This window comes from Dermacentor variabilis, chromosome 1 (assembly GCF_050947875.1).
Source record: "Dermacentor variabilis isolate Ectoservices chromosome 1, ASM5094787v1, whole genome shotgun sequence".
In the NCBI taxonomy this organism is placed as follows: Eukaryota; Metazoa; Arthropoda; class Arachnida; order Ixodida; family Ixodidae; genus Dermacentor; species Dermacentor variabilis.
Window position 1 is genome coordinate 288,974,133 of NC_134568.1, and position 24,453 is coordinate 288,998,585.

The 24,453-nt window shown below is 46.6% G+C and overlaps 2 protein-coding genes across 2 annotated transcripts in view; one reads left to right on the top strand and one right to left on the bottom strand.

Moving 5' to 3' along the window:
* Positions 1-7,220, bottom strand: part of Spn (protein phosphatase 1 regulatory subunit spinophilin) — a 152,822-nt gene extending 145,602 nt beyond the window's left edge. The window contains exon 1 of the mRNA XM_075677755.1: positions 7,097-7,220. The gene's annotated coding sequence lies outside the window, so the exon portion shown is untranslated. The remainder of the gene's footprint in view (positions 1-7,096) is intronic.
* CycY (cyclin Y) overlaps positions 6,888-24,453 on the top strand; it is an 81,414-nt gene continuing 63,848 nt past the window's right edge. The window contains exon 1 of the mRNA XM_075677800.1: positions 6,888-7,001. The gene's annotated coding sequence lies outside the window, so the exon portion shown is untranslated. The remainder of the gene's footprint in view (positions 7,002-24,453) is intronic.

The window sequence follows — 24,453 nt, forward strand, 5'->3', positions numbered from 1 at the left end:
TCGCCTTCACGCGCAAATACTTGCACATCATTGGACGGACAGACTCCCCGGACTGTTCAGTGTGCGGCGTTGTAGAGACAATAGACCATGTGCTCGTGGTGTGCCCTGAGTATGCGCGCGAAAGACTGACAATGGCAGCTACCTTGAGACATTTATACAATAGACCACTGTCGGAGGAACTCTTGCTGGGCGCACGGCCACAGAGTTGGCAGACGATAGAGACAATGCGTGCTCTTTCACGTTTCTTAGGCGACACGGGCCTGGATAACAGTTATGCAATGTGTCCTCTACCTCGTTCCTCCCATTATCATCCCCCATTGTGACCCTTTTTCTTCCCCTCTCCCCCTTCCCTTAGGTAGAGTAGCAGGCCAGATGCTCTATTTTCCGGCCGACCTCGCTACATTTTCCAATCATTAAACTACTTCTTCTTCCAACAAGAACTACTTCCCAAAGCGGGCAAATTTTCAAACGAAACAGTATTTATATATGTGGGAAGCTTCTTAAAGTGTGCGATTCAATTACAAGAAACTCATAACATTTATTGCAGCTGTTCGAAAGAAACAGCTTCGCTGGAAATTATGTTGTAATTCTCCAAGGTACGCACCCATCTGCTGTCCTTTATTCTTGTGAATATTGCAAGTAATTTATGATGATTGCACTTCGTTGCGCATAACTTCGGCAACAGCATTACATAAACTAGCGATACATTTGTGCTTTAGACTTAAACACCAAATACAATTCTTTGTTTTATTATTAGAATTGTTTGTAGCAAATGTGCACTTCTAATGTGTGCAGTACTGCTTCTACTGGGCGGGATCCGGGAGCACTGTGAGGCACTCATTACCTTTTGCCCCTGCATCATCTTGAGATTTTATATAGTTGCAAGAAATAAATGCAAACAATTTTTCGGCCCCCATGGTTAACCATGTGTGATTGATAAATAGGTCTATGTCTGCTAAATAAAGATATAACGGAGAGAAGAAGGCTGTAATAATAATATTTGGGGTTTTACGTGCCAAAACCACTTTCTGATTATGAGGCACGCCGTAGTGGAGGACTCCGGAAATTTTGACCACCTGGGGTTCTTTAACGTGCACCTAAATCTAAGTACACGGGTGTTTTCGCATTTCGCCCCCATCGAAATGCGGCCGCCGTGGCCGGGATTCGATCCCGCGACCTCGTGCTCAGCAGCCCAACACCATAGCCACTGAGCAACCATGGCGGGTAGAGAAGAAGGCTGTATCACTTATTGTAATAGTATATATATATATATATAACATAAGAACCCAACAAAGACGCTAAGGAGACAACATAGGGGAAATAACTTGTACTTAATAATTGAGTTAAAGAAATGATAAATTAATGGAAATTAATGCGGATGAAAAAACAACTGGCCGCATGTGCGATACGAACCCATGTCTTGGCATTACGCGTGCGATGCCCTTATCAATTGAGCTACCGCGCCGCCGTTCCCCCATCTACTTTCCGGGGTATTTATGCGTTACTAGTAGAAATAACCCTGGGAACATCCTTTCTGCCGCAGGCGTCACGAGTACGTGAACTATTTAGGTGACGGATATATATATATATATATATATATATATATATATATATATATATATATATATATATATATATATATATATATATATATATATATATATAGAGAGAGAGAGAGAGAGAGAGAGAGAGAGGGGTCAGAGCGTGTGCTGTTTGACCTCCCACTCGACAAATAATTGGTAGTATGCCACTGAACGTCACTTATGGGCGTCTGCTAAGGGCCGAAATGCGGAATTGAAACCGGCTTCAATTCCGCATATGAGACATGTGCCCTCAGGTGAATGATTACAGTTAATTCGCTGAGATCACGCCGCGATTTGTCGCGCAAGTAATGTCCACTCTTCGAGAAATTCAGTTCATGTGGCTGAATAGCGTTATCGTTGCAACAGCTGATATTTAATAAGCCTGTCTCCACTACAATATAGCATCTGCTATATGTCTCTTTGGCTTTACGTTAGCGGTTTATATATGTCGGGGGTTATCAGTCTGAAGCGCGTTAAGAACAAATGGTAGCAGCAGTGAGGCACTGCAAACCAAATCGACAAACATCGTGTTAAAATAAGCATTAGTCCCCATGGATTACACTGTACTGGAGTGGGAAGAAATATCATCTGTCGCTATAGGAACTTGAAGAGAAACAACATCGGGCAACGCTTTACAGGAAAGAAAGTGATAGACTAATGGTGCAGCTTTCCATCGATTGGCCGAGGGCGCCAATGACAGGACAAAATAAAATCAAATGGGCATTATCAACAGTTTAACGTTTCGTAGTGGCTTTCAGTCGAGAACACGTTAGTGCAACGTTCACTACTAAGATTTTCTACCTCAATCTCCCCATAGCAACCCATTTATAACATGACAGAAGACAGGCCGCATTGAAATGGCGAATTCGGCAGATCGCACCGGCCCGCCCTGGAACGACGATGATTGGATGAGACGGCTCATTGGGGCGCCCCGGCGCGCACCGGTGCGATTTGACGAATTCGCCAAAAGTCATGGCGCTGTGGCCACGTGCTCCGCGACGGCAGCGTCCACGCGGGAGCACTGAAAAGCTCCTGAAAGACTCGAGCCAAGCCAAGCTCCGCGGTGAAGTCATGGAGCCAAGCACGGATCCTTCATTCGTGTCTTGTCGATGCGGACACTCCCGTTGTCACGCGCGCCGTGGATCCTGACATGCATTGTGTGACGCGCCAAGAAGAGGACGAAAGGACGTTTGTTAGGGGATGCCGACGAGACGACAGCGGAGACGCGAGAAGCGTGTCGCGACACGGAAAGCCACTGCAGTGGCTACTATAATGGCCGCATTCAATGCTTGAAGCAACTGCAGAGGGCTGCTTGGTGCCGGAACAAACCGATTGGTTTTTAAAGCGAAAGCTTTACTGACCGCCAACTTGCGCTTTCGCCGTGGTGGTGCTTCGAGGAGGCACACGACGTCACAACGCGCGCCTCGTCGCGGATATTTCTCTCCCTCTCTCTTTCGCTCCCTAGTCACTACTGCGCATGCGCCACAGGTCTTCCGCCCCTGCGCAGCGCCGCGCCTTTCCGCCGCTGCCGTTTGGTATGATGTCACACAGCGTTCCTCGTCGTTGCGCTCGCCTCCGCTCGCTTCGCCAGCTGCGTCGCATGCCTGATAACATGTCGGAGGATTGAAAAGGAGAACTCGCGTGCGCTGCAACCACAGTTGAGGCGGCAGTATGGACAGCGACAATTCTGATAAGCAGGAGGAGGCCTGAAATCGACATCAGAACGAGATGAAGAGGAAACGAATCGCCCAGGAAACAGACGAACAGCGCGCCGAACGACTGGCTAAACGCCGCAACATATAGCTAGACAACCAGACTAACCTGGACTTGCAATCAAGATTAACCAAGGCTAACCATGCTATGCCTTAGCTTTCGCTACGTATATCTTGGCATAGCCGAGCTAAGCCCCTGCCAGTTTTTATAAAGGGTTAACGGCGCACACAGGCGGGGACAGAGTGAAGAACAAGACAAAGCACTAAACTACAATTGATACTTTATTGAAGGAGGAACACATATATACGCTGAAACTGCCAATGGGAAGGCTAACAAAGACAAACACAAAAAATAAATAACTAAAAACGAAATAGTACACTCCTCATATCGCCCTCTGCCCTTTACAAAGCGTCATACAGATATTCGTTTTTGTTTTTAGAGTGTCGCTGAAGGCGTGCTTACGCAATTATGTTTATCACGATAGATTGCATATGCTTTAATCACTTCACGTGTCCGCTTGTCCTTCTCTTTCTTAATCACTGTACACTCCCCATATACCGGTTTACAAATACAACTTCTACAGCGATATGACAGGTGGCCCGATACGGCAGTCACTGGCCCTAGGCTCAAACAACCAGCAAACATGTGCTTCAGTAAACTAAAACATTAAGTCAAGAAACTTGAGCAAGTAAAATCGCTGCTCCCGTACACCTCCAACAACAAAAGGCTTGTCAAAGGGGGCATTATATTGTCTCGTTTAAGAAATTCGTTCCTCAAATCATGTTTTCATTTGGAAGAGAGCAGTTTTCTTGCTCAGATTGCTCGCCTGTCATGGTGTCGACTGGCTACCCGCTTCATCTGTTTATATCAGTGGCTCGTGGCCTGCTCAAAGAATTAAAGCGTGGTTACTAGGACAGACAGTTGATAAAGAAAAAGAAAGAAAGGTTCGTCGTGGTGCCCTACATACACAGAATCGCATACAATCTCTAGAAAATAGGCCTGCCCGCTGGTGCATAGATGTTACCGTCTCTGCCCCAACAAACTTTCAAAAATTCGTTCGATGGTCAATCCTGATGCCAGAAAGAAAGCAAGATGCTCAATAAATCGCAGGTAGCAGTTTATTAATTGCCAGGAAGGTGTGATCTCTCCCCTTGTACTGGGGGAAAAGGTATATCGGCTAGACGGGTATGTGTGCGAACGACAGCCTTAAGGAGCACAAGAATCTGGTTGGAAAGACTGTAGTATCGGGCCACCTGTCATTACGCTGTAGAAGTTGTAGTTGTAAACCGGTATACGGGGAGTGTACGGTGTTTAAGAAAGAGAAGGAAAAGTCAAGTGATCGATGCCGTGATAAACATAACTGCTAAGCACGCCTTCAGTGGCGCTCGCAAGAAAGGAAATTGAATATCTGGATGACGTTTTGTAAAGGGCAGAGGGCGATGTGAGGAGAGTCCTATGTATTTTTACTCATTTATTTTGTTTTTGGTTTTGTTAGCCTTCCCATTGGCTGTTTGCATTTTTTTTTTGTCCGTCAACAATTGTGTGTGAGCAAAAACTGTCATCATCAGCAATGGTTTGTGCCACTGCTCGCGCGTTCGTCGTCGTCGTCATCTTCCATAGCTGGCTTCGATGCCGCTCATCATGCCAGCGTTCCCATACTGCCCCTCCCGCTGCGAAGGGGCTGACGGCACTGGCCCACTGCCAGTCAGCGCGGTGATTTCGGTCTCAAATTCTTTGCCTCAATAAACACGAATGTATATAACGAACGTATAACACGAATGCACACGGATGTATGAAAACAAATGTATGTGCATACTTTCCTCAAGATGATCATCTTGCGATCATCTTGAGAAGATGATCATCAGGTGCGAACACATTTATTGTCTTCATCGGTGGTCGACCACCGATATAGACAATAAATGTGTTCGCACCTTTGTTCAAAATTCTGTGTCACGTCTTTGTCGTGTGCCACGCAGCTTCGCTGGTAATCCACCTTCACAGAGTGGAATGGCACATGGTTTCTTTTAGTTTTTTTTTTTTTAGTAATCGGAAGCTGCTGCCAAGTTTGCGCCGCAATATCATTAGATATTTTGGTTGCAATTTAAACATTTTTGTTCGCTTAGTTCTCAACCATACAGATTTCTGCCGAAGGTTCACGTTGCTCATCTGCATAGACAAAATAAATTCGGAGCAATTTGAAGTTACCTATTCATTATTTACCTATGACAGGTGCAGTGATGCGGCTTAATGGCAGCCTGCGTCAAGCAACAACGGTACGCGTTTACTTTCTAAAAGCAAACATCGTCGTACAAAACGCGAGGAAGGCGACGGTTGACAAGACGCCAGGAGGTGGTCGATCCTCGGTGAACAAGGTTGATGCTCGCTTCGAAACAATTCAGGAAATAAATAGTTCGCAAAAGACAGTCGCGTGTCCCGGATGTTATGCGAGCGAACACTGACGGATGATTCCCAATGGAAACAATGGATTCACAACGGGCCTGCATTCACAAAAATCTCTTGCGTCGCTGGAATTGTTCACAAGAGCAACTTTCAGTCAATCCTCATGTGGGACGTATACTATAAGCGAAGGTGGCCGCGGCCAATGGCAATCACCGGCCCTCATTCACAGACCTTAAAGGGGGGAGGCAATGCTGGCTCAGAGCAGCGTGCATCACGCGGCCAAAGCCAGCGCGAAAAAACAAGCACGACACAGGATGGAGTCGAGACAAGCCGAGACGCATGCTGCGCGAGAATGCGAGCCGCGAGAAGTCGGACGCCGCGCTTCAGCCCAGCGATGGGCTGACGCGGCCTGGCGTGGCCGCCGGTCGATCGGCACATATCACGTATTCCCACTCCGGACGATTGATATGTTTGAAAATTCGCCTGTTTTTTTTTTTTCTAAACTGCATGACGTTTTTTGTTTTGTTCTTTAAAGAATTTCATGCGACACGAAAATTGCGTGGTCACATTAGCTATAGGTCAGGCTAGGTTAGGTAAGGAGCAAATATGAGGAAACTTAGCCATATGGTGGTGGGATGGAAAGGGAGCCCGCACAAGTGTAATTTTTTGCTTAAATCTTAAATGACCCACCAGGCAGTGCCGCAGAAATCTATAATGGCTAAATGTGCAGCTTTCGTAGAAAGCCTTCTCTAAACCAACCAATGGTTAGTTAAATTAACTCTGAACACCTTTGAGGGGAGTTATTTGAGCTGTAGCTTTAGTGCTTGTAATGATTCTGGTCTGACCGCATATTTCGTTTGAGCGTGTAAGGAGGAAAAACATTATTTAGTGTTCTTTTTTTCTGCATTCGACTATACTATTCTGAACAATAGTTCCGATCGGCAAATAAAAGAAAGAGGAAAAGTCAAGAGAGCACAGAAGAATAAAGATTCGCACGTCATTGATGACGGTACCGTCTTTCCCTGTACCGACGTCCCAAGTGACACCGAAAGCATAACATGATCGCACTGCGTCTGCCCGTCCGTTAGATGAGAGCCTCCTCCTCGGCGCTGAAAGGGTTGGGGTATAGGAGGGACAAAGACGATGGTGGGGGGCAAAGAAAACAGAATCCCACGTTCACTGCGTTCACGGCAGTGCGCTTCCTGTGACCTGGCTTTCTTTGGCGTGCGTGCGCGACCGATCCTGTGGAGAAGCATGGACTCGCCGAGCATTCTGTCCCGTCCGAGTTGCGCACCCAGCCCAAAGGTAAGAAGGCTCCGACCATACGTACAGGCGGAACGTTCGAACGCTACACGATTTCAGCGGGAAAGGTGGGCATCATAGCCGTATCGAGCGCTTACCTTGTATGCGTGTGCGATGACTGAAAAAGACAGCACTGCTAACGAAGCATTCCGCCGATATTTTCCGCCGGAGAGCGACTCCGCACCGGCTTTGCGATGCGCTATACTGCGCGCGTACACTGCTTCTCAAGAGGTAAAGCCTCTCGCGAAGCAGCGGGGGGTCCCCAATTTGGCTTCTATCCCTCTTCTCGCCGAGCTAGTCGCGACTCCGTTCGCCTTTCGTTTGCCCTTGTTTGTTTGGTAGGAATAAAGTAATAACAAACATTGCGGCAGAGCTCATCTCACGATGACTGTCGACGGTAATGCGATTAGCATTCGAGCAACCGTAGCGACAAACCATATATTGCTGAAGTGGTGCGTGTGTAACACTTGCATAGTGGTACCTCTGACATTTTCGTTGCTTCGGCTATATACCACATAGTGCAATATGGTTCCACATTGCAATGGCATTCGCTTGCCAAGGTCACCCAAGAGCATGGCCGTATGACGAGGACTGTATGACGCCGACGATGTGACGATGGAATGACAAAAAAAAAAAGAATGCTATGATAAGACGACAAATGCGGTATAACGACGATGGCATGAGATGTAGGTTGTGAAATTATGACGATGGTGTAACGACAACAGCGTTATGGCGGCTACATGAGGACAATGAGGTAACGATGACGGTATGACGACAATTAACCGAATAAAGAACTGTAATGACGACGGTGGAACGGCCGCGACAGCATCGCGACCAAGAGCACATAAAAATTAAATTCTGGCGCGTTATATGCCGAAACCACGCTATGGTTATGACGCACGCCGTAGTGGGGGACTCCGGAAATTTCGACCACCTGGAGGTCTTTAACGTGTCCCCAATGCACGGGACATGGGCGTTCTTGCATTTCGCCCCATTCGAAATGCGACTGCCGCGGTCGGGATTCGATACCGCGATCTCGTGACACCATAGCCGCTAAGCCACCACGGCGGGATCCAAGAGCACATAGTGATAGATAGATAGATAGATAGATAGATAGATAGATAGATAGATAGATAGATAGATAGATAGATAGATAGATAGATAGAAATAATGCCTTTCGCATTAAAACACGTATTCCGGCAGCAAAATAAATGTCACTTGCAAACATCACTAGATTCCTGTCAACTTCCCCAGAGGGCTGCTGAGCACGAGGTCGCGGGATCGAATCCCGGCCACGGCGGCCGCATTTCGATGGGGGCGAAATGCGAAAACACCCGTGTACTTAGATTTGGGTGCACGTTAAAGAACCCAGGGTGGTCGAAATTTCCGGAGTCCTCCACTACGGCGTGCCTTATAATCAGAAAGTGGTTTTGGCCCGTAAAACCCCATAATTGTAACTCCCCCAGAGCAGACATGCGCCATTCTCTACAAGCAAATCAAATCAAACGAAGCCACTGGTAACAACTACGCCGCTGCTCGCGCGCGCGTCGCGTTTTGATTGCCTGTCGTAAGCGACTACCGCGCAAGCCAGCATTTTGCAACTGTGTATAGTGAAAACCAGCGGTGTAAGACTGAAAAGCGCGCCTGCGCGCAAGCGAACGATCGAGCTTGCTCGCAAGTGGCGACGGCCGATTGCGGAGTGGAGGCGACGATAAAAATCACACGCATCGAGACAGGCGAGGGAAGGCGACGAGCGACAAAAGGTTTTTCGCGCGATGGGGCGGGTCCGGGGACTTAACAAAACGTGACCGGCGTAGTAAGGCGAGACCTCGCGCGGCAGACGACCCGCTTGACGAATGTAGGCCGCGCCGACAAGTTAACGTGGAAAGCGGGCATAAACGCCCGAAGGGCCTCGAATTCACGTGTATTTTACCGCTCGTTCGCTTTCGTCCTCGATTCGCTTTCTTTCTTTCTGTCAGGTTCATTTCCAGTTTCGCGTACAGCTCGACGCAGCTCGCATGCATAACTGCCGTGTCGAAACAACGGCAAATTATGATTATTGAGGATTTCTTTGAAAACAACTGCTAGTTCCCCCCGTATATTTTCTGAACAGATGGCTGAAGGACTACAAGCGTTATTTAAGGCTTTAATGAAAGTTAGCCAGAAACTAATCTCGAAAATTGCATTTGAGGTTGTAAAGACTACAATACCTAAGCTCTTCATTTACGAGGGAAAGCATGGAATACACATATACGCTGAGTAAAAAGGAAAAAGAAGAATTATTGAAGCTGCTCTGCTGGTGGACAGTTGGACGTTCTCATGAAAGTGATGGTGGTTATTCTTTGTGGGCGAAAAACAAAAACAAACATTTTCTAACTATAAAGACCGTTTGCATACAAGTGCGAATAAGAGGACTTGCAGTAAGAAGTTCTGGGGCAGAATTCAAAAAGCGTTTCGTTCGTAAGTGATATTTGCCATTGGTCAGTTGCTTTCGCTATATGTCTAACATCAGGATTCGCTGGTATTCTTTCTTGCGAATAATTTTAGCGTAAAACCTTTTTGTGAATACGAGCCCAATTCTCTTTGTACAGGATGCCTCTGATGTACATCGTCGGCATCAGCAGCCTATTTTTATGTCCACTGCTGGACGAAGGCCTTTCCCTGCGATCTCCAATGACCCCTGTCCTGCGCCAGCTGATTCCAACTTGCGCCTACAAATTTTCTAATTTCATCACCCCATCTAGTCTTCTGTCGTATTCGACCGCGCTTCCCTTCTCTTGGCACCCATTGTGTAACTCTAATGGTCCACCGTTTATCCATCCTACGTGTACATGGCCTTCCCAGCTCCATATTAAAGCGAAGCTTTCTTTGAATTTTCCTTCGACTTGCTTTGTCAGATGGAAGACAGGGCAGCTCAAAAATGTGCTATCCCCTAGTGAGAGTTCAGATCTCAGCCGACTATCGTCAGCCATACAATCGCCTCAAGAAAGGCCCCCAACACCACGGGGTTGAAGAAGATTTAGGGTTCGAGGCGGAGGTCATATTCAGAACAAGTTCGAGCCACCATACTCTGGCGGCAGCGGCTCGCGGCGCCATAGAACCGCATTCGAGCGCGCTACCAACGCCTTTGTATATGACGATCAAGTTCTTCAAAACTCCACAGCGATCTTTCCCTGTCGCTGCAGTGGGAGAAAATTATCAGCGGTCGGCACCATGTTTGGGAGAATTGGAGTGTATCCAAATGACGTCTCTGCCTTTCCATGTGGAACCACAGTTCCTTCCTTATTTTCCCCAGTACCTCATGAAGTCCCGGCTGTTTGTCCGTGAACGTCGCTTTGCATCTCGCAAGCCATACCTGATAGCTACACTCAGTCATCAGTAGAGCGAACTAGTTTACCCCTTCTTTCGGGAGTGGGTTTAAGTACCGGACAGTCTGGTATGGCACTCCCGACAGCTTGAAAAGATTTTGCACTCTCTCAATTAATGCTGCCGGGATCAAGCACTCATAAAAGATGTGCTCAGGCGTTTCTTTCGCATTACAAAGCGGGCAGTTTTTGTTGAGACCGGCCTTAGCAGATACAAAGGCTATTTTCCTTGTGGGCTGACACCCGCGTGCGAAACGCCACATGAATGATGCCCTTCAAGCGTCGAGGAAATCTGCCGAGATCAAGTGCAGTTCGGTTTTTCGGCCGGTTTGTTGAAAAGTTCCATTTGTTTCGGTAGCCTAGGCGACAAGTGCTCAATGAGCGCTTTGAGAGCCGTGCTTGTCAGATCAAAATTCGGGATGCTCTTCTTCAGTGTACAGTGCGCATTCGCAGCTTCCTTATAAAAGGGTATACGGGGAATTCCGAGCGGGGGGCAGAATGCGGAAGTGGGGCTCCGGTGAAAGAAACAGTTCTCGTACTGAGAAAAACGAAGCCAGAGTCTTTGTGAGCTGAATATCAGAGTCTAGGGCTATTTGTGTCCTCTTGATGTGTAAGGCTAGTGCCATTACATTCAAGTCTGGAACGCCTAGGCCACCTTCGAATCGTGGCAGTTTTACTATTACCCGGTCTGGCCCTCCTTGCCAGAGGAAGCGAAAAATTATCTTTTCCAGCTTCATTTTTATTCCATTAGGGATATCTAACACGCTAGCGGTGTACACAAGGAAATATATTAACAGACTTCTTATAATATTAACTTGCGCCGTAATGGGGCATTTAAATGCGCTATAATTGCTTACTTTCTGCCGAAGTTTCTCTTCTGCATTATACCAGTTAGTTTGAGAAGGTCCTGTCCTGTAAAATATGTAGCCGAGGATTTTTATTTCTTTTTTGCGGGGCAAGCCGTACATAAGTCCTGATGGTCCAGGCTCAGGAAGCAGGCTCATAATTGCGCTTTTAGCGCGGTTGAGGCTTGCTCCACTTGCTTGGCAGTACAGATCGACTGTTTTAAGTAAGCTAGTGACAGAATTGCTGTCTGATACGACTACGGAAATATCGTCAGCGTATGCGAATATCGAAGTACAGTATGGACCTACAGGAAGTGGGAATTTTCTAATGCCGTTCTTAGAGGCAATTTTCTGTAGTAGGGGTTCTATGGCGAGTATATAGAGTAGTGGACTGTGTGGGAAACCTTAACGCACACTTCTTTCTATTTGAAAACTTGCTGACGTCCTTCCTTCCATATAACTGCCGATGTAAGGCCATTCTACAATCAATGGATTTGTTTACGGAAATCTTTGCAAATTCCTGCCTGTTCTAGTATCTGAAAAAGAAATTCTTGGCTTATTTTATCGAAGGCTTTATCTTGATCTGGTGAGCATACGTGATCAGGTAAATTTCTTGAAGCGGCCCATGCTAGTAAGTCCTTTAGTCCTAAGCCATGCAATTCAGCTGATCTACCTGGCTGATCTAAGTCCCGACTATGTTTGTTAGTGCAGGTGTTAAACGGAGGGAAGAGCTTTTCGCGATAATCTTATAACCGCTGTTTAAGAGCGTAATGGGACGCCACGCTCGGAGGTCGGATGCTTTCCCTAGGTCCTTCCATAAAAGTGTGATTAAACCTTGTCTTTGCGAAACTGGGAGCACCCCTTCTTCTAAGGAGGCATTTACTAGGGTTGTGAAATATTCCGCCAGGAGGGGCCAAAATTTTGTATAAAAAGCCGGGGGAGGCCATCTGTGCCTGGGCTTTCGTTTTGCTTCATAGCCTTTAGGGCTTCGAAAAGCTCTTCAGCTTGAAAGGGCGTGTCTACAACTATGGGGCTAATTTCAGGTCTTTTCAGAGGGAAGGCATGGGGAGTGCAGTGGGTTATTTGATATAGTTGCTCATATAGAAAGACCTAGCAGCCTCTGTTACCACTTCTGACTTTGTTGTTGTGACCTCCGTGGCTGGGTCTGTGATTTCGCACAGTGTAGGACTTTTTGTAGCCAGACGACGACGTAGGAGATGTCTAGAGCACCATGTTTCTCTCCCATCTTTCTACACGCGCTGTAGCGCGTAGTCAGTCCCATCTTTTGTTGAGCAGGCTGTGGAGCTCTTTTCTAAGTTCACTAAGAGCGCCTGCAATGCTTGGCTCTTGTGATAGCGGTGCGCTGAGAATTGAAATAGCATCTGAAACTTTCCTTATCTCCTCGCGTTCCTGTCTGGCTAGTTGAGTGCCCCATGTTTGGAAACATTACTTAACATTTGCTTTAAAGCCCTCCCATGACGTAGCGGTCGGCGTAGATTTAAGGGAGGTTTTTATCAGGTTGATGATGTCGTCAACTACGCGTAGATCCTCAAGAAGTTTTATGTTAAGGCATCCCTTTTATGTTAAGGCGTGTATATACATGGAAGGAGCGTGGCAGAGAAGAAGAGACGCGAGGAACTCGTTTGGACCGCACCGCGTCGAATGTGCACGATGTCCTCTGGAGCTCCCGGGTCGTCGCCACATTAGCCTCTCGACAGCTGTAATTATCCGTGACCCCCGCAAGCGCTTACCTTTCTACCAACGGGCAAGTCCAGAGGGAAGCTAAATAGAATGGAGAGCAGGCAGAGAATGGGTCACGCAACGAGTCGCGAAACAGCTTTGCCGCTCTTCGCTCGCAGTTCCCATACAAATTCAAGGGGGGGGGGGGGATACGCAAAAGGTTACGTGAGAAAGCAAGGTAACGCTGGATAAATTAAATTTCAAGGTACGGTACGGTGCACTTCTGCTATTTCTGAAAAATAAAACCATGCAAATATGTCTAGCGAACAACTTACGCAGGCCGTGCAGAAGCAGAGCGGCACTAATTAAAGCGCACCGCAGGGTCTAGGCGACACAACGGAAGCGGTCGCACGTCAAATCAACATTTCTGCGCCCGCCGCGATAGCTTTGCGGCTATGGTATTGCTCGAGGTCACGGATTTGACCGAGGCAGTCGCATTTCGACGGGGGCGAAATAAAAACGCTCGCGCACTTTGATTTATGGACACGTGAAAGAACACCATAGTGCCAAAATTAATCCGGAGCGCGCCACTACGACCTGCCTCATAATCCGATTGTGGTTTTGGCACGTACAACGCCATAATAAAATTAAAGCTTAATGCTTCTGCCATGATGCGATGTGCCATGTGAGGCAATGACAATGTTCAACCCTCTCAGAGGTTGTACCTAATATGGAGTACAACAACGCCTCAAGCAAACATCTCTCCCTTTGTGTTATGTGTACTACGCAGACAAACAGCAGTGGTGCACGCAAGGTAACGTTAACATCAACTCACCACTCTTGTGTTGGACAAAACGTTGAAGAAATTAAACATTCGCCGTCAACATCACCGCTAATTATCGTCAATCAAAGCAAACAGCCCAGAAAGCTTCGCTTATACCGATTCCCACAGCGCATGGGATCTGCATATTTTTTTTCTCTTCATGACCATTCGAATATCGGCTATCCACGTTTGCTCTCTGATTCACACCGCTCTCTTCCTGTCTCTTAAAGTTACACTTAACATTCTTCGTTTCATTGCTCTTTGCGCGCTCCTTAACTTGTTTTCAAGCTTCTTTGTCAACCACCAAGTTTCTGCCCTATATGTTAGCACCGGCAGAATGTAGTGATTGCACACCTTTCTTTGCAATGATAATGGTAAGTTCCCAGTCAGGATCTGCCGTATGCCCTCCAACTTGCCGTATGCCCTTCAACCCATTTTTATTCTTCTGTAAGTTTCCTTCTCATGACCAGGGTCCCCTAGTGAGTAATTGACTTAGATAAGCGTACTCCTTTACAGACACAAGAGGCTGACTAGAGATATTGAACTCTTGTTCACTTGCCAGGCTATTGGACATTACCTTTGTCTTCTGCATATTAATTTTCAACACCACTGTTACACTTTCTCTGTAAAATCCTCAATCATTTGTTGTAATTCATCCCCAGTGTTGTTGAACAGGACAATGTGATCTGCAAACCGAAGGTTGCTGAGATATTCGTCATTGATCCATACTCCTATGCCTTCCCAGTTTAATAGCTTGAATACTTCCAAGCACGCAGTGAATAGCATTGGAGAGATTATGTCTCCTTGTGTGACCCCTTTCTTTACAGGGAACTTTATACTTTTCTTGTGGAGAACCAAGGTATAGCTGTGGAATCTTTGTAGATATGTCAAAATATATTCACGTATGCCTCGTGTACTCCTTGATTATGCAATGCCTCTATGATTGCTGGTATCTCTACTGAATCAAATGCCTTTTCATAATCTATGAAAGCCATATGGAGAAGTTGATTACTCTGCATAATTTTCGATTGCCTGATTGATGACATGGATGTGATCCATTGCAGAATGTCATTTGCTGAAGCCAGCCTGTTCCCTTCGCTGACTGGAGTGAAGTGTGGCCCTTATTCTATTGGAAATGATCTTCGTGAATATTTTATACAATACTGAAAGCAAGCTAATGGGCCTATAATTTTTATATTCTTTAACGTCTCCCTTCTCTTGGATTAGTATAATGTTGGTATTCTTCCAGTTCCCTGCTCCACTTGAAGTCGTGAGGCACTGCGTATAAAGAGCCGCAAGCTATAAAGCCGCAAACTTAGGGAGCCCTGGGAGGCCATCCTCGCTCTTGCTGACCTCGAGGTCCAGAGGGGCGGGGCCTCCTGGATCAAGCTGGGCGGGTCGGGGTGGCCACCGGTCCCTTCCACCATGTTTCTTCCTCATCAATAAATGTTTATTCCTCCTCCTCTTCATCCATCTTTGATTAAATCGACTGTTATTCAATCCTCTCCTACCGCTTTTCCCCGGGTCATGCCTTGCAAGGCCCATCTAACTTCATCGCTAGTTATAGAAGGAGCCTCTGTATATCGTCCATTACTACTTTGAATAAAGAACATCGTCTTGCTAATAAATCGCGGCTTCAGGCGCTCGTTGACAAACTTGAGCTAGAAAGGCGCAGACATTGTATACTGTTGCGTACTCCAGGGTAGCGTACCGTACTGCTGCCGAGAAGTAGCGGCGCCTGCCTATCGAAGCTCGACCGACATTACTTATTGGGTAGCGTGGCGTTGTCGGCGGGCTGCAGGCATCCGGTAGATCATGGCGACCAAGCAGGGGCGAGACGATTTGCTAGTGCGAAACTTGCACGGTTTATTCAAAGGGAGTTGAAAGAAAATAAGAAGAGCATGAAGATATGAAGTATAAAGTATCAAGTATGAAGTATCTTATGAAAAGTACATTTCGGAGCCCCTTAAATAGGCTCTCTACAAGTGTGGGCAGGATCTTGCTTCCGTCGATGACACGTGACAGGCACAGAGAGAGGGCCCCTCCTCCTGCATCATCGAGCACGGGAGGGAGAAGTCGATCCTCTTTTCGACGAATCCGGGAGAAGGTCGGGTGAATGACCTGTCACCCGTGGGCTCCGGCCTAGTAGAAGGTAAGCGGAACGACCTGTCACCCGTGGGCTCCGGCCTAGTAGAAGGTAGGGGGAACGACCTGTCACCCGTGGGCTCCGACCAAGTAGAGGGTAGGGGGATGACGTATTGCCCGTGGTGTTCGACGCCAACCCTAACAGCATCTCCGGCGGGGGAGGAAGATGCCGATGTGTAGGGGCCAGCAGCCGCTGTACGAGGGATCGGCGTTTCGGTATCAGGATTCCCCGTAGAGGTCACGAACCCTTCGTTCGTAGCAGGTAGATTCCGGGGAGTGGTCATCCGTCCTCGTGGCGCTCTTGTGACTTTTCTCCTTGGTCCGGTCCGGTGAAATCGGTCTTTGCAAGCAGGTCTCGCAACTTTTCGTCTCCTGCGTGGGCAAGCAATCACCCCAGAACAGTGCCGGACCCACAACCACAAAGCAGCGAGCACAAGGCCACTCTCCCCCAAGACACACCTGGCTTTTAACAAAAAGAGGAAACCCGCTACACCTTTCCCATTCCCTACGCGCGTCCTCCCCTCCTCAACACTAAAACCAGCCATTTCTTGAAGGCGTTAGGACGTGGTTATTAAAATCAGCTAACAATCGGCTTCACTTCGGAAAAACATATGAATGCACGAAAAAAAATGCCACGGAAACCCGGATGAGCATGGGGCTTTCGATACTCTAGGGGCAACGACTTAAACCGTCGGCATTGCCGTTAAGCTTACCCTTCTTGTAGCGAATATCGAAGGTGTACTGAAGAGCCAAGCTCCAGCGCAAAAGACGACCGCTTTTCGTAGACATGGACTGCAGCCATGTGAGGGGACAGTGATCAGTCTCTATGGCGAATCTTGAGCCAGCGATATAGCAAGCTAGCTTCTGTACCGCCCAACTACGCAGGCGCATTCCTTTTCTGATGCACTGTATGCTTCCTCACGAACTGAAAGCTTTCTACTGGCGTACAGTACAGGGTGTTCGTTCTCGTCATCTCTCTTTTGACAGAGCACCACCCCCATACCCCTGTCACTGGCATCACACTGAAGAATGAATGGCTTAGAGTAGTCGGGCGCGTTCAACACTGGCTGACTCGTTAATGCGTTCTTCAGCATACTAAAAGCCTTTTCTTTTGCGTCATCCCACTTTACCGTTTGTGGTTCTGTTTTTCTGAGAGCATCCGTTAAAGGACTCGCAATCTCGGAATACCGCGGGATATATCTTTGGTAATAACCCGCCAAGCCAAGGAATGATCTGATGTCCCGCTTGGTGCGTGGTTGCGGGAAGTTATCTATCACGGTCAGTTTAACCTCGGAAGGCCGACGATGGCCTTGCCCTATTACATGACCTAGATAAGCTACCTCCGCGCGCCCTAGTTGGCATTTGGGAGCCTTAACAGTTAAGTTGGCCTCTCGTAGCCGACACAACACGGTTCGCAGGTGTTGCATATGGTCCGCCCATGATGAAGAAAAGATAGCTATGTCATCGAGATAGGGAAGTGCAAAGTCCTCCGTTCCTCGTAGCACCTGGTCCATAAGGCTAGAGAAGCAATATGGCGCATTCTTCAATCCAAAACTCAAGACTTTCGGACGAAAGGTTCCCATCGGGGAAATAAACGCAGCAAGCCGGCTTGCCCTCTCGGTCAACGGAACCTGCCAATACCCTCTGACTAAATCGAGCGTAGAGATGAAATTAGCACTGCTCACCTTTTCAAGCCTTTCCTCGATATGCGGTATTGGATAAGTCTGGTCCTTCGTGATTAAATTTAGCCTGCGGGTAGTCGATACATGGCCGCGGCTCTTTTCCTGGGACCTCAACCAAGATAAGAGGCGAGGTATAATCACTATCTCCTGGCTCGATTACACCTAGCTCTAACATCTTGTTTATTTCAGCGGCCATGACTTCACGTTGACGAGGCGAAACGCGATAAGCTTTCGAATGAACTGGGTCTGACGAGGTTAACTCGATATCGTGAACGATCGCAGTTGTCCTGCCCAGTGTATCTGAAAATACGTCTTTAAATTCAAACACGAGTTCCCTCAGCTCGGCCCTTTGATTGGGATCCAACTTCGCCTGTTCTATTAACAATGGTCTCGTCAATGTCTTTTGTCTCCGTCACTGCTGTTAACTCTGGAAAGTCGACACGCCTGTAGGGTTTAAGTAGATTGCTATGGTACACTTGTGGTGTCCTTCGTTATCCCGGTACCGTGATTACGTAGTTTGTTTCAGATGATTTCTGAATTATGTCTACCGGTCCTTCCCATTGAACCTCTAGTTTGTTTTTCAACGAGGATTTCAGGATCATTACCTTTTCCACCACTTCAAAGCGCCGCGTGCGAGCCGTCCTGTCATAGTACCGCTTAGCCTTGCTTTGTGCCTTACGCATTTCCTGCCCTGCTAATTCCTGAGAAGCGTGCAGACGGTCCAACAGCTCTAGCACGTATGCCACAACCGAAGGATGATCGTCCGCCCGGCCTTTCCAGGCTTCTCGAACAATGCGGAGAGGGGAGCGAAGGCAGCGTCCGTAAACGAGCTCTGAAGGTGAAAAACCTGTTGATTCGTGTGGTGCAGTTCGAAGCGCGAACATTGCTGCAGGCAAGCAACTCTCCCAATCGGCTTTGTGCTCATAACAAAGGGCTCGCAAAAGCCGTTTCATGAGTGAGTGGACTTTCTCTACCGCGTTTGACTGCGGGTGGTACACTGAGCTATGGATAATTTTAATACCGCACCTTTCCAGAAACGTCGAGGTCAGTGCGCTCGTAAAGACGGATCCTTGATCTGACTGGATTTCTGCGGGAAACCCTACTCGCGCGAAGATAGATAAAAACGCGTTGACGATCTCCGCCAAGCTTAGGTCTTTGAGAGGCACTGCCTCGGGAAATTTCGTTGTGGGGCATAGTGCAGTAAGAATATGTCGATAGCCAGACTGCGTCGCAGGAAGTGGTCCCACTGTGTCTATTATGAGCCTGCGAAATGGCTCCGTGATAATGGGAACAAGTTTCATTGGCGCTTTAGCCTTATCTCCGGGCTTGCCTATGCGTCGACATGTGTCGCAGCTTCTTACAAATGCTTCTATTTCTCGAAAGTAGCCGGGCCAGTAAAATTCCTGCAATAAGCGGTCCTTTGTTTTACGAATGCCCAGATGCCCTGTCCGAAAGCCCCCGTGAACCAGGTGCAGGAGCTGCTCACGATAGGGATGAGGCACCACCAGTTGGTCGAATTTCACTCCCTTTCGACTGGTGTACTTTCTATAGGTTGCCATTATCCCTCAAGAGAAAAGTATATAACAGCTGTGTCTTACCGGTACTCACCTACGGGGCAGAAACCTGGAGGCTTACGAAAAGGGTTCTACTTAAATTGAGGACGACGCAACGAGCTATGGAAAGAAGAATGATAGGTGTAACGTTAAGGGATAAGAAAAGAGCAGATTGGGTGAGGGAACAAACGCGAGTTAATGACATCTTAGTTGAAATCAAGAAAAAGAAATGGGCATGGGCAGGACATGTAATGAGGAGGGAAGATAACCGTTGGTCATTAAGGGTTACGGACTGGATTCCAAGGGAAGGGAAGCGTAGCAGGGGGCGGCAGAAAGTTAGGTGGGCGGATGAGGTTAAGAAGTTTGCAGGGACGGCATGGCCACAATTAGTACATGACCGGGGCTGTTGGAGAAATATGGGAGAGGCCTTTGCCCTGCAGTGGGCGTAACCAGGCTGATGATGATGATGATGATGATGATGATGATGATGATGATGATGATGATGATGATGATGATGACTTTCTATAGAGGATGCCTGCCCTCTTTAGGAACTTCACGTTCTGTTTGGCTATACCTTCTTTAGCGTCAGGCCTTAGGTTACGCAGGGTGGAATCTTTTTCCTGCTCAGCAATCAATGTGGCAGGGCTTACATTCAATAACCTTTGCCTGCATTCTGCCTCGCGAGACATTCCAGGCTCTGCTGCTTTCCTGCCTTCTTCATTAGCTGGTGTACCTTCCGCATCATCCCCTATAGGGCTGTCCTGTTCGGTACTGGTGGACGAATCCTCCTTCAAACCTGTTTCCTCCACTACTGGACCCTCATACACTGCCTTGGCCGCGAGCTCCCGTGCCTTGGAACGAGTTAAGGCTTGCACTATCCCTTCACTAAACCCGATTCCCCTGCGTCGTAGCAAATCCTCAGATTTGTTAGAAAACAAATATGGATACTGAGGCGGGAGATGTGCCGAGACGGCAGCTTCAGTGTCTAGTACTCCAAAAGGTCCTTCGATACGAATCTTTGCCACAGGGAGACAAACACTGGAGGTTTCCACGGCTTGCCTTATCCAAGCACATTCTCCCGTGAACTGGCCTTCCTCTACGTACGACGGATGCACTACGTCCATTGTGGCTGCCGAGTCGCGAAGCACCCTACACGGTTTGCCGTTTACCACGAGGTCTCGAATGTACGGTTCTAGCAATTTCAGGTTTTCCTCGTTACTAGTTAGTGACATCAACACTACTTTGGTATTTTTTCATCCCACGGAGATATGCCCCGTTTGCTGGCAGTTGTAGCAAACTATTGGTTTCTTGGCCTCGAAAGCCCTTTTCTTTTGCCTTTCTGCCCTCTGTTCGGGTGACTCCTCCCTTCCCTTGCTGTTCTCGTCACTACTTTTCACTGAATCTGACCTTTCCTTTGCTTTATACTGATTCGACTTCGAACAACGCTCTGGCTTGTCGGGTCTGTATTTAGTCACCTCCTTCTTAGGAGCTTCGTTGCCTTCGAACGCACGGCGGGTTATGTACTCCTCAGCGAGATTGGCCGCTCTCGTGATAGTGTCTACGCCTGGCCTATCCTGAACCCAATGCTTGATGTTTACTGGCAGCCGGCGGTAGAACTGTTCTAAGGCAACGCACTGCATTGTGTTTTCGGCGTCGCCGAGTGCACCCTCTTCTCTGAGCCATTCCTTCAGGTTTACCTCCAAGGTGCATGCAAAATCTGAATATGACTCACTCTTGGTCTTCTCGACTTCCCTGAACTTTCGCCAGAATGCTTCCGCTGATAATCTGTACTTTTTAAGCAGTTTTGCTTTGACTTCATCGAAGTCCTCTGCTTCTTCTTTCCCCATGCGGGCGATAATATCAGCTACCTCACGTGGCAGTAACGTAAGCAAGCGTTGCGGCCACGTGTTTCTCGCGAATTTTGCCTTCTCACATGTGCGCTCAAACTGTACCAGAAAAAGACCTATGTCCCCTCCTACTGCGTAGGGTGCCATCAAGTCTGTCATTCTGCGCTCACTTTCACGTGCCTCTGTGCTAGGTTTTTCGTTATTTTGTGCTTTCAGAAGCTCAATCTCTAGGCCCTTCATTTCGAGGTCGCGCTCTTCTTTGGCCTCACGTGCTGCCAGCTCGTAGAGAAGTAGAGGGTAGGGGGATGACGTATCGCCCGTGGTGTTCGACGCCAACCCTAACAATACGTGCATTGGTGAAGCGACCATGTTTGTGGCCGCGCGGTATTGTACGTGGCTGCATATAGCATGCACTCGTTGAATGAGGGCTGTCGCCTGTGATAAGACAGTGAGAACATTGGCGTCATTTCCCGCCTTTCAGTTGTTTTCTTTCTTTTGTATTGCTTGTATTTATTTATTTATTTATTTATTTATTTATTTATTTATTTATTTATTTATTTATTTATTTATTAACATCACATGCGCCCAGACGGCATTATCGTAGAAGCGGTACATTACGAACGAAAAAAAATTAAATGAAAGCGATAAAAACAAAACAAAATTCGAACGTCAAGTTTAAAAGTTTATTGCTTCAAAATGGTTACAAGTTTCGAGAGGTATGAAAGACAAAAAAAAAAAAGAAAGAAGGAAGACCCGTTGTCAAAGACTGTATTGGGACATCCGTGTCAGTGTCAGCCACACGACACGTGTCAGTCAAATTAAATAGACAGAACAAGACAAGAGGTGGTGTAAGCGCGTATACGTCTGTATCCTGACTGCATTTCATGCAAATGTCGCTTCAGTAAGGCGGCAATAGACTCACTGGACGCGGTAAAAATATAGTATCAGGTAAGTTTTTCCACTTATATATTGTGTGCGGAGAAAATGATGACTTCAACTCTGTGGTGCGGCACCTAATTTCTCTAATTTTCTTACTATTATCCCTTTTTTGGGAATATTATCTGGAAGGCTTCAAGTAATTCTGGCAATCGATGTCGAGGTTGTCGTGGACTAACTGGTTCAGAAAAGAAAGCGCGAAAGAGCGGCGATGGATGTCTAATGAATTTCACGATAAACATTTTTTAGAGGGAGTATCACTAACGTTACGATGGAACGAATTAGTTGCAAAATGTGCGGCGCAAGGTTTTCATTCTTTAAGTGGTAATTAAATTTTACAACATTGCGTCTGTGGCTGAAGCGCGTGTAATTACATCTGGAGAGATTTAATTTAATATTCTGTTTATCAAACCAGGATAGGATGTGGTTAAGGTCATTTTGTAAGGTGCACGGTGGCATCATCTAAACAATTAATGTCTTGGTATAACACACAGTCATCTCCATAAATTCGGATTCTTGATGAGACGTTCAGACCGATTTCGTTTACGTAAATTAAGAATAGCAAGGACCCCAGTACAGATCCCTGCGACGCACCTGATGCAACAGCAGCAAGTTCAGATTCCGAGCCGTTGATTACAATCTTTTTGTAAACGGTCATCGAGATTATGTACCTAGTTAATGGTGCTTTCAGTTAGGCCCAGGTGCGAGAAGTTAAGGAGCAGGAGGGAGTGCTATACTGAGTCAAAAGCTTTTCTTCCAAGTGATGATGTACGGATAGCTAAAGAATGTGTTCTGAGATTTTGGAGCATCCACTAGCTGGAGATATTGGCCTGTAATAGGAAACCTGTCATCGAGGGTTACTTGACCACTTGGTGATTTTCCTCATTCTATGCCTGACCAGACGAACTTTCGCCGAACCCTTGATTATGAGGGCCACTTTTATGGATTGGAACTATTTTGGATATTTTTCATTCTAATTAGGTAGCAGAGCTGATGATAATGACTTGTTAAAGATTACGACCAAATACCTGGTAACAGCAGTTGCGCATGCTTTCAGAACCTAACACTGAACTAGGCCAGGACCGGTTGCTGAGTTGGGTTTTAACTCTGAAAGCAGTTTTATTACGCCATCAAGAGATATGTAAATGTCGGGCATACGCGGAAGATGAACTTAGCCAGTATAAATGGGAGCGTTATGCACTGGGCCAGAATAAACAGAATGAAAGTAATATTTGAAAAAATCGGATTTACTGACATCATTGGAGACGAATCCTTGTTCGGTAGATATCGCTAGGATAGTGTTTTCATCCTTAACGCTGCTTTTAACAAATTTCCATAATTATTTAGGATTCTGCTTAACTTTTTCACTTAGAAATGAAGTAGTTATTTTTGGCCGGTTTTATTGTCAACTTAATTTTCTTCCCTAGTTCGTGTAGCTTCTGATACAATTAATTCCTCTTCTCATGCATTACGTACTTCCTAAAGATGCGGTTCGTTTCATTTAGCAAAGACCTAATTTCACGGGTAAAGCACGGTTTGTACATCCACGACTTGTAATGATTTTTGACGGCACGTGCTGGTTAACGAGTGATAAATGTTTAGATTTCATTTTTTGCGTGATTAGACTATGACACACAAAAGGCTTCAGACAACATGAGAAATCAGCGCGAACACCAAGCAAAACTTGCTATTGCGAGTAATATTTTAAGTGATTAGATATCTCTGAGGCACACACGACACACAAGAGGCTTCATACAAGAGGTTTTACGGACCAGCGCAAACACTAGCTATAACTTACTGTCGCATGCAAAACAAAGAAAAGGTGAATAATTTTATTCTGTCCCTGGATTATTTATTCGGGAACGCGATAAGTGAAGTAGTCGTTCTCAATGTGTACAAGTTCACAAAACTGGGTTAACAAGTTCGAACTTGACGTACTCAAGGACGAATGCAGAGAAACGATATAGACGTACTTCTCTGGAAAACGGTCACATTTATGTAAGTGGCGTATAATACAAACGATAAAAGAAGAAAAAAAATGGAAACAAGCTGAAAAACACCACGGGGGCTAAACAGAGGGGGAAGTACGCACGTCAGTTGGCAATCTGAAGCACATGTACACATACTGAAGATTTCACAGCGACTGTTATGAGCCGGCGAATCCATTTTGCAAAACGCTGTCCTAACGAGCACATGCGTGCACGCATCGAAATGTCCAAAACAAAAGTCGGCCGTCAGTTCACTGCCACGACGGAAGTACTTCGTGCATTGAGCATTGATGATGAGTCGTATGTACAAATGACGACGACGCTATGCGCAAGTATATATATATATATATATATATATATATATATATATATATATATATATATATATATATATATATATATATATATATATATATATTAAATCTTCAGATTGCCATTGTATAGAATGATGCTCAAAAGTGCGTCATTGAGGGATATTCTTGTACACTGCAATCTGGTTATCAATCACACCCAATGAATCATTACATTCCAGAGTTTCCAAAAGTTTTTGGAGTGTATCGCTGAAGTAAGACAAAAAATTCGCTAAAATTG